This window comes from Ascaphus truei, unplaced genomic scaffold (assembly GCF_040206685.1).
Source record: "Ascaphus truei isolate aAscTru1 unplaced genomic scaffold, aAscTru1.hap1 HAP1_SCAFFOLD_1021, whole genome shotgun sequence".
Taxonomy (NCBI): domain Eukaryota; kingdom Metazoa; phylum Chordata; class Amphibia; order Anura; family Ascaphidae; genus Ascaphus; species Ascaphus truei.
This window is the reverse complement of record NW_027453885.1, coordinates 80,138-94,232: the sequence shown is the minus strand read 5'-3', so window position 1 is coordinate 94,232 and position 14,095 is coordinate 80,138. Positions and strand designations below refer to the sequence as shown.

Here is a 14,095-nt window from a genome sequence, read left to right as displayed (position 1 = left end):
CACACACACTTTGTGGATGTTGGGACCAGCTCCCGGCATGCACCAGTGAAAGAGAGAGGCCCGCAGAAGCTCGGAAGAACTCCCTCCATCCGTGCCTTCCTCCGTTTCACATCTTCTCCCTGTCTCTCTCCCTCCCTTTCCTTGCATCTCCCTGCGTCTTTACGTATACCCAGTCAGTGACGGCTCTGGTCACGTGATGCCTTAATATGGGCTTATCCATATATGTTCATCCACGTCACTAATGTGATGCCCGCACTGTTGCGGAGCTGGTACTTACGACGGGCACTTATTGTTTTATCAGTACTGCGTACCTGACTCTACCGGCCTACTTTCAACACTAGTACAATATGTGCTTCACTACGAGTGAGTGGGGAATATTGGCATCACACAGTCACTGTTGAATATGCCATTCAATCCATTTTGAAAATAGTAATGCAATGTGGTTTTGTTTTGTTTGCTTTTTGCAGTAATGAAGAATGGAAAAGTTATATTAAAATTAAATTGGAGGGGGACTAGATTCAGCATTTCATCATGAACTCTGCACTTGTGAGAATTTAACTTCTTGAATACCCTGACAGGTACACGCAACATTAAGACTATAATCTGCTGTGCAAGCTTTCGTGCTATACCTCCCCCTCAGGTTTTGATTTATACATTTGCTCCCTCAATTCATGTCCTCTAATATTTGAAAGCTCTCTCCTAGCATTTTCTCTTTACCACAGAACGTCATCCCAATGTAACCTCTCTCTTGTTCTTTCTGCTTGCTGTTTCCTCACTCCTCTGTTAAACTTTTCTAATTTCTCTAACTTCCACACTCCTGCTTTTATCCACATGTTCTCCTCTTTCCTTCCCCTACCTTTGCATGTGTCTACACACTGCACCATTTGTACAGACCTCTATTGCAGCTATTTCTGCACTGCTCAATGAAAAGCACTCTTTAATATCCTATTCTCTGTGCCCCCTCTCTCTGCGCCCCCTCTTTTGGCGCCTCCTCTCTCTGCGCCCCCTCTCTCTGCGCCTATCTGTCTCATTCTCTCTACGTCCCTCTCTCTCTACATAGAGCTATCTCTGTCTCTCTCTACACCTATCTCTGTGTCTCCTTCTATGTTTGCTGATGTGTGGGATATCTCTTATAATCTTGAACCTGCTCATATACACATCGGGCCTCCCTGCCTCTGCCTCCCTGCTAAGAGTGTTAACCTATCTAATGTAATCCACATTCCTTTCCTTACTTTTCTCTTCCCTTCTCCTATGCCATCTGGAATGTCCGTTCTCTGACTAACAAGGCTCTAGTTGTACATGACCTCTTCTGCTCTCATCATTCACAATCAGTCATTCCCCTCACCCCATCTTACCTGTCCCACTGATTTGCCTCTGCTTAATTAAACTCTCCTCTGACATCTACTCTAACCTCTCTGCTCTCTCTCTCTTTCCGCTTAAACTAACAATCTTATTAACTCTTACAATGCTATCCTCCTATCTATATGCCCCCTCTAGGCTCTGACACACTTGTCCCTCTAGCCCACACCCTTGGCTAAATTCCCAAACATGTTCATCACACTTCCACTCGCTGTTCTTAATGCCTATGAAGGAAATCACACAATTGATATTTGATTTTTCTACAGTAAAAATGTCTCCAGTCCTGTATAAAGCTGCTCTCTGGGGCCAAACCACACTACTTTTTTTTCACATTCATCAACACTCAAATTTAATTTACGCTGTCTTTTTTTCCCTGTATTTGACTCCCTCCACTAACCTTCTCCTCACACTTGCCATCCTTCCTTCACTTCTCCTCAAGCATTTGACTACTTCAGAGGCAAGGTGGATGCCACCCACAAGGAGATTCCTTCTGTCCCTTCCCCCTTCTCTCCTTCTACCTAATTCTCCTTCTGCATTTGACTCCTTTTCTTCTCTTACAGAGCTGGAAGCTAATCATCTTCTCTTCTCCCTCTACCACATGCCCTCTAGATCGTATCCCCTCACACCTTACTGCATCTCTTAGTCCCCACTCTCACCCACATCTTCAATTCCTCCCTATTCTCTGGCTCTTTACCCTCTTACTTTAAGCCTGTAGTGGTCACCCTTTTCTCAGAAACAACCTACACCCTATGTGCCTTACTAACTACCGCCCTGTATCCCTCCTGCTGTTTGTCTCCTAATTGCTAGAATGTCAACATTCTTAAATCACATTCCCTCCTGGATCCTTTACAACCTGCCTTTCGTACAGCTCGTTCTACAGACTGTGCTTAAAGCAAATTCCCAAGGTCACTTTTCCCTACTAATCCTACTTGATCTATCTGCTGCGTTTGATGCTCTCAATCACTCTCCTCCTTCATATTCTAAACTCTCTCTTGGTATCCGTAACACAGTTCTATCCTGGTTTTCATCATAACTTTCCTGTCACACATTCTCCATCTCTGTTGCTAACATGTCTTCGTCTTCTATTGATCTGTCTGTGGGTATACATCAGGGCTCTGTTCTGAGATCTCTCTTTCTCTCTACATACTATCATTTGGTGACCTCATCAACTCTTTGTGACAATCCTATAAATAACAAATACAAATATCAGGTCATGGGAATAAGTGATTTGGACATAAAAGTAACATTTCGGAAGTGTGGACAACTAATACATCTTGTAGATTGCCTTTACAGTGTGATGTCATTGATTCAGTAGATTGTGTGCAGACCAGGACTGCAGTACAGTGTCACTCACATGGATGACTTGCGTGGTAGAAGCTCAAGAACAAGGATGTCAAACTCCAGTCCTCGAGGGCAGCAAACAGGCCAGGTTTTCAGGATATCCCTACTGAAAACCTGGCCTGTTTGGGACCCTCGAGGACTGGAGTTTGACATGCATGCTCTAGAAGGAGCACAGCTGTGGGTGGGAGGTGGATTTGCTTTGCATCAAATGGTTTGGAGCAAGGTTTATTGTATGTATTATCATAATAACAATGCAATGCTTAACTTTTATTTCAGGAGGGATGACTGCAGAACAGAAGTGAATATTGAAGCCATGTGTTCCTTTTCTTGCAAAAGAGAAAATTTGAAGGACAGTTGAAGAGAAGGAAAATTACTACACAGAGACAGATAAGCAATGTGTATATTTCTCATTTACCATTTAGTATTTGTCGTTTTATTGACTCCACACAATCCGGCTGCTACGGGTTTCACATTGAATATTTTCATCTCTACTCTACCCCTTCCTGTGATCTGAACCATGCAAGTTTTCGTTGATTCAATACATCATGAGTAGAGGGTGGCTACAGTATGAAGTAAAGACCCAAGGACCACATCTACTACCATTCATAACAAGAACATGTGCAGTAGCGCACAGCTGCAGTTCTATGTGATTGTTATGAAAGGTTGAGGTGGTTCAATTCTATGAATCTGGAGTGGGATGGATCCTGTTTGCATCATATGGTTTCATCTAGGCCAGTAGATTATATAACTCTCAGTACAGGTTACACATGGCATCAGTATTAGTGATTTAAAGAGGAGGAAAGCTTCAATGTGGAGAACAAAGCCAAGTAATGTTGAAGTTACTCCTTTTACCATTTACTTGGTCAGTCTGTACTGTCTACTCTCCACACAGCTGCTAAGGATCTTCCATTTTAAATACTTTCACCTCCTATTCTGCACTGCTTTGCTGCCCATTATTCAGAGATGCGTTCCAGTCATGTTTAGCACTCTGAATCTCTCTGCAGTCATTGGTTCAGCACATCATGGGTAGAGCATGGCTACAGATACAGCAAGCTATTATTATTTTACCGGCTGATCACCCATAATATTGCATTAAAACATAGAATATCACTTAATTTCCAAAAGATTCAGTGATGCTGATAATGCAGAATCTCACAACATTTCCCATCATAATGCCATAATGCACAAGTGGGAGAAATAATCCTTGCTATATCTGTACATTGTGTGACGTATTACCTCAATGACCAATGAGAGCAAGTACATCTTCTGTATAGAGCGGCTGTGTTATGATGCAGTTATTGATCATCATTGACATAATCACAAGAATCTTATGCAAAGGGAAATTGTCCGCAGCGAAGTGAGATTTCAGCCCCCAAACGTCTGTAATATTAATGCAATGTCTTACTTTTGTTGCAGTGAACACTGAAGAGACGGATCTACTACAACACTGTACAGGATGAGCATACGCTACAAGCAGCAAAATGATCTTGCAGTTGACAGTATGTTGTTCTGGTAATGTGCACAATTATTATTTATGGGCTACACACCACAGTGCTGGACATATTCTGTTAACTTCAACTCTACTCCTAACATGGAGATGTCTTCCTGGTGTTACTGATTCAGTACATCATATGCACAGTGTGGTTATGATATGATGGATTGATTTAATGAACCCACCAACCAATGATGACATCTGCATCATCTTCTGTAAAGTGCAGCTACAGCATGATATTATCAGCATTTGGTGCGGTATAATCAGAGGTATCTATGTGCTTTTGTGCCTGTTTTAAGTCCTCCAGCTTAACGCCCCTACACCTCCCACTACACAGGCATACTTACTTATGCATACACTGACATCTGGCATACCTACACACACCCCAGGGCCACTTCCTTCCCCTGATGTCAGGGAGAGGATGGGCATGCAGAGTGCAGTAAGTCTCCACGTTACTCTGGCCAACAGTCTTGGCCTACCTCCAGCATCTGTCACCCACAACATCTGTTCCCTCCTTGTAAAGTGCTGAACTATCTCACCTGGGTCAGTGCTATAGCTGATCACAGTGCCCGATCAGGATGTCACTGTGACAGGCAGCAGTGCAGATTGACCGGTCAATCAATGCAGTGCCGCAACATATGCACTAAATGAGATTTCCGTGCCCCCAGTCAGGTTACTCCCTGGGCAGTGACCCTGCTCACACCCTCCCCTAGTTCCACCTCTGATCACAATTATCTCTCTTGGAGAGTGTAGCAAATTGGAGTTGGGGGAATCTCACCTCTGCCATGCATGGTCACAATCTGGGCACAGGACCCAAATAGTGGGCAATGTGGCACTTCTTACAGTAGAGAATAAGTAACTTTATTCTTTACTTGTGTATTAAGGACCTTATTTGCATTAAATTCAGTCCACATGGGACCAAGACTTTCTGGCTTACTGAACAAAGTGGAATTGTTTCGTAGAGGGTGGAGAATTGTATTTTATCTGAAATTACCCCCTCTGCACAAAATACAAACAATTATACCCATACAAGTACCTTGTGGAAGTTGTTGCCCTCTATCTTCCTGTGGTCTCTCCCTGTTTCTCACCGTGCCTCCTCCCATTTCCTTGCACCTCTGCGTCTCCGCATATATCCCTATACTCAGAGCCGGCTCCGGTCAGTGACATGGGATGCCCAAATATGAGCATACCCATATATGGGCATCCATGCCACTGACCGGAGCCCGCTCTGTTGCGGATATGGAGAGAGACTGGGAGATTTACATCCCCTTATAATTCATATGGTGCATAGTACCGGCACGTATTGTTTTACCGGTACTGTGTACCTTCCTACTTTCACACTGGTACAGTATATGCTGCAGTGGGACTGAGAGGGATATATTGGTAACACATAGTCATTGTTGGGGGAATTCAATCCATTTTGAAAATAGTAATGAAATGTTTTTTACTTTTCTTTTTTTTCAGTAATGAAGAATGAAACATTTCTGTTAAAATTGAATTGGAGGTGAACTGGATTCATCATCAACTCTGCACCAGTGTGAATTGATGTTCTTTAATGTTCTGATAAGGTACATGCAACATCTCTTCCTCAACCCCTGCACCACTCTCTGCCTCTTGCCTCTCTCTCTCCACCTCCCTGCTAAGCGTATTAACCCATCTAATGTAATCCACATTCCATGTCTCACTTTACTCTTCACTTCTCACGTGCCCTCTGGAATGACTGCTCTCTGACTAACAAGGTCTATTTGTACATGACCTCTTCTGCTCTCATCATCCACCACCTCTCATTCCCCTCACCCCTGTCCTACTCGATACCTCAGCTTAATTGAACTCTCTCCTCTGACATCTACCCTTATCTCTAACCTCTCCTCACTTTCTGCTTAAACTAACTATCTTGTTAACTTTTACAATGCTATCATCTCCTCCTCCTCCCTCCTCCTCCTCCCTCCTCCATCATATATATGCCCCTTCTAGGCTCTGACACACTCATCCCTCTAAGGCCATGATTATCATGGGCACATGCTTGGTCATCCACAGTGTGTGCGAGCGATGCAGAGCCGCCTCGGACCTCAGTGCAGGGATTGCTGCATAACCCCAGCATCTGTCACCCACAAACAATACACACACTAATACTCCCCACAATACACACTATAATACCTCCTCAATACTAATCTCCCCAATAATATTATAGCTCCAAACACAATATACACAACACCCTTACACAAGATACACAATCTAGTACTCTCCTCTGCACCTCTACACACAATATAATACTCCCACACACACAATATACACACTACCCTCCTACCCCCATAAAATACAACCAATAATACACACACACTTTGTGGATGTTGGGACCAGCTCCCGGCATGCACCAGTGAAAGAGAGAGGCCCGCAGAAGCTCGGAAGAACTCCCTCCATCCGTGCCTTCCTCCGTTTCACATCTTCTCCCTGTCTCTCTCCCTCCCTTTCCTTGCATCTCCCTGCGTCTTTACGTATACCCAGTCAGTGACGGCTCTGGTCACGTGATGCCTTAATATGGGCTTATCCATATATGTTCATCCACGTCACTAATGTGATGCCCGCACTGTTGCGGAGCTGGTACTTACGACGGGCACTTATTGTTTTATCAGTACTGCGTACCTGACTCTACCGGCCTACTTTCAACACTAGTACAATATGTGCTTCACTACGAGTGAGTGGGGAATATTGGCATCACACAGTCACTGTTGAATATGCCATTCAATCCATTTTGAAAATAGTAATGCAATGTGGTTTTGTTTTGTTTGCTTTTTGCAGTAATGAAGAATGGAAAAGTTATATTAAAATTAAATTGGAGGGGGACTAGATTCAGCATTTCATCATGAACTCTGCACTTGTGAGAATTTAACTTCTTGAATACCCTGACAGGTACACGCAACATTAAGACTATAATCTGCTGTGCAAGCTTTCGTGCTATACCTCCCCCTCAGGTTTTGATTTATACATTTGCTCCCTCAATTCATGTCCTCTAATATTTGAAAGCTCTCTCCTAGCATTTTCTCTTTACCACAGAACGTCATCCCAATGTAACCTCTCTCTTGTTCTTTCTGCTTGCTGTTTCCTCACTCCTCTGTTAAACTTTTCTAATTTCTCTAACTTCCACACTCCTGCTTTTATCCACATGTTCTCCTCTTTCCTTCCCCTACCTTTGCATGTGTCTACACACTGCACCATTTGTACAGACCTCTATTGCAGCTATTTCTGCACTGCTCAATGAAAAGCACTCTTTAATATCCTATTCTCTGTGCCCCCTCTCTCTGCGCCCCCTCTTTTGGCGCCTCCTCTCTCTGCGCCCCCTCTCTCTGCGCCTATCTGTCTCATTCTCTCTACGTCCCTCTCTCTCTACATAGAGCTATCTCTGTCTCTCTACACCTATCTCTGTGTCTCCTTCTATGTTTGCTGATGTGTGGGATATCTCTTATAATCTTGAACCTGCTCATATACACATCGGGCCTCCCTGCCTCTGCCTCCCTGCTAAGAGTGTTAACCTATCTAATGTAATCCACATTCCTTTCCTTATTTTTCTCTTCCCTTCTCCTATGCCATCTGGAATGTCCGTTCTCTGACTAACAAGGCTCTAGTTGTACATGACCTCTTCTGCTCTCATCATTCACAATCAGTCATTCCCCTCACCCCATCTTACCTGTCCCACTGATTTGCCTCTGCTTAATTAAACTCTCCTCTGACATCTACTCTAACCTCTCTGCTCTCTCTCTCTTTCCGCTTAAACTAACAATCTTATTAACTCTTACAATGCTATCCTCCTATCTATATGCCCCCTCTAGGCTCTGACACACTTGTCCCTCTAGCCCACACCCTTGGCTAAATTCCCAAACATGTTCATCACACTTCCACTCGCTGTTCTTAATGCCTATGAAGGAAATCACACAATTGATATTTGATTTTTCTACAGTAAAAATGTCTCCAGTCCTGTATAAAGCTGCTCTCTGGGGCCAAACCACACTACTTTTTTTTCACATTCATCAACACTCAAATTTAATTTACGCTGTCTTTTTTTCCCTGTATTTGACTCCCTCCACTAACCTTCTCCTCACACTTGCCATCCTTCCTTCACTTCTCCTCAAGCATTTGACTACTTCAGAGGCAAGGTGGATGCCACCCACAAGGAGATTCCTTCTGTCCCTTCCCCCTTCTCTCCTTCTACCTAATTCTCCTTCTGCATTTGACTCCTTTTCTTCTCTTACAGAGCTGGAAGCTAATCATCTTCTCTTCTCCCTCTACCACATGCCCTCTAGATCGTATCCCCTCACACCTTACTGCATCTCTTAGTCCCCACTCTCACCCACATCTTCAATTCCTCCCTATTCTCTGGCTCTTTACCCTCTTACTTTAAGCCTGTAGTGGTCACCCTTTTCTCAGAAACAACCTACACCCTATGTGCCTTACTAACTACCGCCCTGTATCCCTCCTGCTGTTTGTCTCCTAATTGCTAGAATGTCAACATTCTTAAATCACATTCCCTCCTGGATCCTTTACAACCTGCCTTTCGTACAGCTCGTTCTACAGACTGTGCTTAAAGCAAATTCCCAAGGTCACTTTTCCCTACTAATCCTACTTGATCTATCTGCTGCGTTTGATGCTCTCAATCACTCTCCTCCTTCATATTCTAAACTCTCTCTTGGTATCCGTAACACAGTTCTATCCTGGTTTTCATCATAACTTTCCTGTCACACATTCTCCATCTCTGTTGCTAACATGTCTTCGTCTTCTATTGATCTGTCTGTGGGTATACATCAGGGCTCTGTTCTGAGATCTCTCTTTCTCTCTACATACTATCATTTGGTGACCTCATCAACTCTTTGTGACAATCCTATAAATAACAAATACAAATATCAGGTCATGGGAATAAGTGATTTGGACATAAAAGTAACATTTCGGAAGTGTGGACAACTAATACATCTTGTAGATTGCCTTTACAGTGTGATGTCATTGATTCAGTAGATTGTGTGCAGACCAGGACTGCAGTACAGTGTCACTCACATGGATGACTTGCGTGGTAGAAGCTCAAGAACAAGGATGTCAAACTCCAGTCCTCGAGGGCAGCAAACAGGCCAGGTTTTCAGGATATCCCTACTGAAAACCTGGCCTGTTTGGGACCCTCGAGGACTGGAGTTTGACATGCATGCTCTAGAAGGAGCACAGCTGTGGGTGGGAGGTGGATTTGCTTTGCATCAAATGGTTTGGAGCAAGGTTTATTGTATGTAGTAACATAATAACAATGCAATGCTTAACTTTTATTTCAGGAGGGATGACTGCAGAACAGAAGTGAATATTGAAGCCATGTGTTCCTTTTCTTGCAAAAGAGAAAATTTGAAGGACAGTTGAAGAGAAGGAAAATTACTACACAGAGACAGATAAGCAATGTGTATATTTCTCATTTACCATTTAGTATTTGTCGTTTTATTGACTCCACACAATCTGGCTGCTACGGGTTTCACATTGAATATTTTCATCTCTACTCTACCCCTTCCTGTGATCTGAACCATGCAAGTTTTCGTTGATTCAATACATCATGAGTAGAGGGTGGCTACAGTATGAAGTAAAGACCCAAGGACCACATCTACTACCATTCATAACAAGAACATGTGCAGTAGCGCACAGCTGCAGTTCTATGTGATTGTTATGAAAGGTTGAGGTGGTTCAATTCTATGAATCTGGAGTGGGATGGATCCTGTTTGCATCATATGGTTTCATCTAGGCCAGTAGATTATATAACTTTCAGTACAGGTTACACATGGCATCAGTATTAGTGATTTAAAGAGGAGGAAAGCTTCAATGTGGAGAACAAAGCCAAGTAATGTTGAAGTTACTCCTTTTACCATTTACTTGGTCAGTCTGTACTGTCTACTCCCCACACAGCTGCTAAGGATCTTCCATTTTAAATACTTTCACCTCCTATTCTGCACTGCTTTGCTGCCCATTATTCAGAGATGCGTTCCAGTCATGTTTACCACTCTGAATCTCTCTGCAGTCATTGGTTCAGCACATCATGGGTAGAGCATGGCTACAGATACAGCAAGCTATTATTATTTTACCGGCTGATCATCCATAATATTGCATTAAAACATAGAATATCACTTAATTTCCAAAAGATTCAGTGATGCTGATAATGCAGAATCTCACAACATTTCCCATCATAATGCCATAATGCACCAGTGGGAGAAATAATCCTTGCTATATCTGTACATTGTGTGACGTATTACCTCCATGACCATTGAGAGCAAGTACATCTTCTGTATAGAGCGGCTGTGTTATGATGCAGTTATTGATCATCATTGACATAATCACAAGAATCTTATGCAAAGGGAAATTGTCCGCAGCGAAGTGAGATTTCAGCCCCCAAACGTCTGTAATATTAATGCAATGTCTTACTTTTGTTGCAGTGAACACTGAAGAGACGGATCTACTACAACACTGTACAGGATGAGCATACGCTACAAGCAGCAAAATGATCTTGCAGTTGACAGTATGTTGTTCTGGTAATGTGCACAATTATTATTTATGGGCTACACACCACAGTGCTGGACATATTCTATTAACTTCAACTCTACTCCTAACATGGAGATGTCTTCCTGGTGTTACTGATTCAGTACATCATATGCACAGTGTGGTTATGATATGATGGATTGATTTAATGAACCCACCAACCAATGATGACATCTGCATCATCTTCTGTAAAGTGCAGCTACAGCATGATATTATCAGCATTTGGTGCGGTATAATCAGAGGTATCTATGTGCTTTTGTGCCTGTTTTAAGTCCTCCAGCTTAACGCCCCTACACCTCCCACTACACAGGCATACTTACTTATGCATACACTGACATCTGGCATACCTACACACACCCCAGGGCCACTTCCTTCCCCTGATGTCAGGGAGAGGATGGGCATGCAGAGTGCAGTAAGTCTCCACGTTACTCTGGCCAACAGTCTTGGCCTACCTCCAGCATCTGTCACCCACAACATCTGTTCCCTCCTTGTAAAGTGCTGAACTATCTCACCTGGGTCAGTGCTATAGCTGATCACAGTGCCCGATCAGGATGTCACTGTGACAGGCAGCAGTGCAGATTGACCGGTCAATCAATGCAGTGCCGCAACATATGCACTAAATGAGATTTCCGTGCCCCCAGTCAGGTTACTCCCTGGGCAGTGACCCTGCTCACACCCTCCCCTAGTTCCACCTCTGATCACAATTATCTCTCTTGGAGAGTGTAGCAAATTGGAGTTGGGGGAATCTCACCTCTGCCATGCATGGGCACAGGACCCAAATAGTGGGCAATGTGGCACTTCTTACAGTAGAGAATAAGTAACTTTATTCTTTACTTGTGTATTAAGGACCTTATTTGCATTAAATTCAGTCCACATGGGACCAAGACTTTCTGGCTTACTGAACAAAGTGGAATTGTTTCGTAGAGGGTGGAGAATTGTATTTTATCTGAAATTACCCCCTCTGCACAAAATACAAACAATTATACCCATACAAGTACCTTGTGGAAGTTGTTGCCCTCTATCTTCCTGTGGTCTCTCCCTGTTTCTCACCGTGCCTCCTCCCATTTCCTTGCACCTCTGCGTCTCCGCATATATCCCTATACTCAGAGCCGGCTCCGGTCAGTGACATGGGATGCCCAAATATGAGCATACCCATATATGGGCATCCATGCCACTGACCGGAGCCCGCTCTGTTGCGGATATGGAGAGAGACTGGGAGATTTACATCCCCTTATAATTCATATGGTGCATAGTACCGGCACGTATTGTTTTACCGGTACTGTGTACCTTCTTACTTTCACACTGGTACAGTATGTGCTGCAGTGGGACTGAGAGGGATATATTGGTAACACATAGTCATTGGTGGGGGAATTCAATCCATTTTGAAAATAGTAATGCATTGTTTTTTACTTTTTTTTTTGCAGTAATGAAGAATGAAAAAGTTCTGTTAAAATTGAATTGGACGTGAACTGGATTCAGCATTTCATCATCAACTCTGCACCAGTGTGAATTGACGTTCTTTAATGTTCTGACAAGGTACATGCAACATCTCTTCCTCTACCCCTACACCACCCTCTGCCTCTTGCCTCTCTCTCCACCTCCCTGCTAAGCGTATTAACCCATCTAATGTAATCCACATTCCTTGTCTCACTTTACTCTTCCCTTCTCACGTGCCCTCTGGAATGTCCACCACTTCTCATTCCCCTCACCCCTGTCCTACTCGATACCTCAGCTTAATTGAACTCTCTCCTCTGACATCTACCCTTATCTCTAACCTCTCCTCACTTTCTGCTTAAACTACTGCACCGACACACTTTATTCGAGCAAATACCCGGTATGTACCTGGCAGATACCTGGAATGCGCCACTCCTCACCTCTGACAAGCCCCGTTGCATTTGCCTTCCCAGCCTGGGTTCATGCCTGGCTGACGGGCGGCTGATCTGTTAAATGATAATGATTAGGATTTAATAGGCTGCAATGCTTCGCGTGTCTACCAGATGGCATAAATTCCTGAATTGTAATGCATTATATATTTATATACTGTGCAGTATTGCAGCCAGAGGGAATAAAATGCTTCAATCCCTGCTTGGAAAATACCTCAATGCACTCGGGCAGAAAACAGTCACAAACCTCAATACACCCGGGTATACCCGAATTCGTGGGACTAGCCGAGCTCGAATAAAGTGTGTCGCCAGTGTAACTATCTTGTTAACTCTTACAATGCTATCATCTCCTCCTCCCTCCTCCTCCATCATCTATATGCCCCTTCTAGGCTCTGACACACTCATCCCTCTAAGGCCGTGATTATCATGGGCACATGCTTGGTCGTCCACAGTGCGTGCGAGCGATGCAGGGCCTCCCCGTCGCCTCGGACCTCAGTGCAGGGATTGCTGGAGCGACAGGCATGCGCTAACTTTGCCTTCTGTTGCGTGCTTACTATAGACGCAGCCTAACCCATGCATTGGTTTAATTCACAAGCACGCTCTCATCACACTTCATCACATCACACTGCTGCTCTTAACACCTATGGAGGAAATCTCACAGTCTGATTTTCTACACTAAACCTTTGTCCTGTTCTGTAAAACTCTGCTCCTTTTTTTAAGGTCAAACACTACTTTTTCCTCACTCATCAACACTCCAATTTCATTCACACTGTCTTCTATGTATTTGAGTCCCACCACTGACTTTCTCCTCCCACTTAACATCCATCCTTTATTTCTCCTCAAGCCTTTGCTCACTTGAGGCAAGGTGGATGCCATCCACAAGTAGATTCGTTCTCTCCCTTCCCCCTCTCTCTTTTTCTATCTAGATCTCATTGCACTCTTGACTCCTTTTCTCCTGTCACAAAGCTGGAACCTGATCTTCTCTTCTCCCTCTACCACATGCCCTCTCAATCCTATATTCTCACTCTCACCCACATCTTCAATTCCTCCATATCCTTTGGCTCTTTCAACTCTTCCTTTTAAGCATGCAGTGGTCACCCCTATTCTCAAAAATAACCTTGACCTTGTGTGAATTTCTAACTATCGCCCTGTATCCGTCCTACCATTTGCCTCCTAATTGCTAGAACGTCTTGTGATCTCCCGTTTGATCAACATTCTTAAATCACATGCTCCTCTGGGCCCTTCACAATCTGCCTTTCCCAATGTAACCAATTATGTACATAAAGAAAATTCCCAAGGTCCATTTTACTTACTAATCCTGCTTGATCTCTCTTCTGCTTTTGATACTGTCAATCACTCTTCTCATTCATATTCTAAACTCTTTCTTCGTATCCGCAGCAAACTTATATCCTGGTTTTCATCATACTTCTCCATCACACATTCTCCATCTCTGTTGCTAACGTGTCTTTGT

General features: G+C 43.6%; 1 long non-coding RNA gene across 1 annotated transcript in view; it reads left to right on the top strand.

Annotated features, from left to right (window-relative positions):
- LOC142474962 (uncharacterized) overlaps positions 1 to 14,095 on the top strand; it is a 44,452-nt gene that overhangs the window by 19,580 nt on the left and 10,777 nt on the right. The window contains exons 13-20 of the long non-coding RNA XR_012790652.1: positions 468 to 578; positions 2,977 to 3,096; positions 4,117 to 4,212; positions 5,657 to 5,760; positions 6,992 to 7,102; positions 9,499 to 9,618; positions 10,639 to 10,734; positions 12,166 to 12,277. This is a non-coding gene — a long non-coding RNA (uncharacterized LOC142474962). The remainder of the gene's footprint in view (positions 1 to 467; positions 579 to 2,976; positions 3,097 to 4,116; positions 4,213 to 5,656; positions 5,761 to 6,991; positions 7,103 to 9,498; positions 9,619 to 10,638; positions 10,735 to 12,165; positions 12,278 to 14,095) is intronic.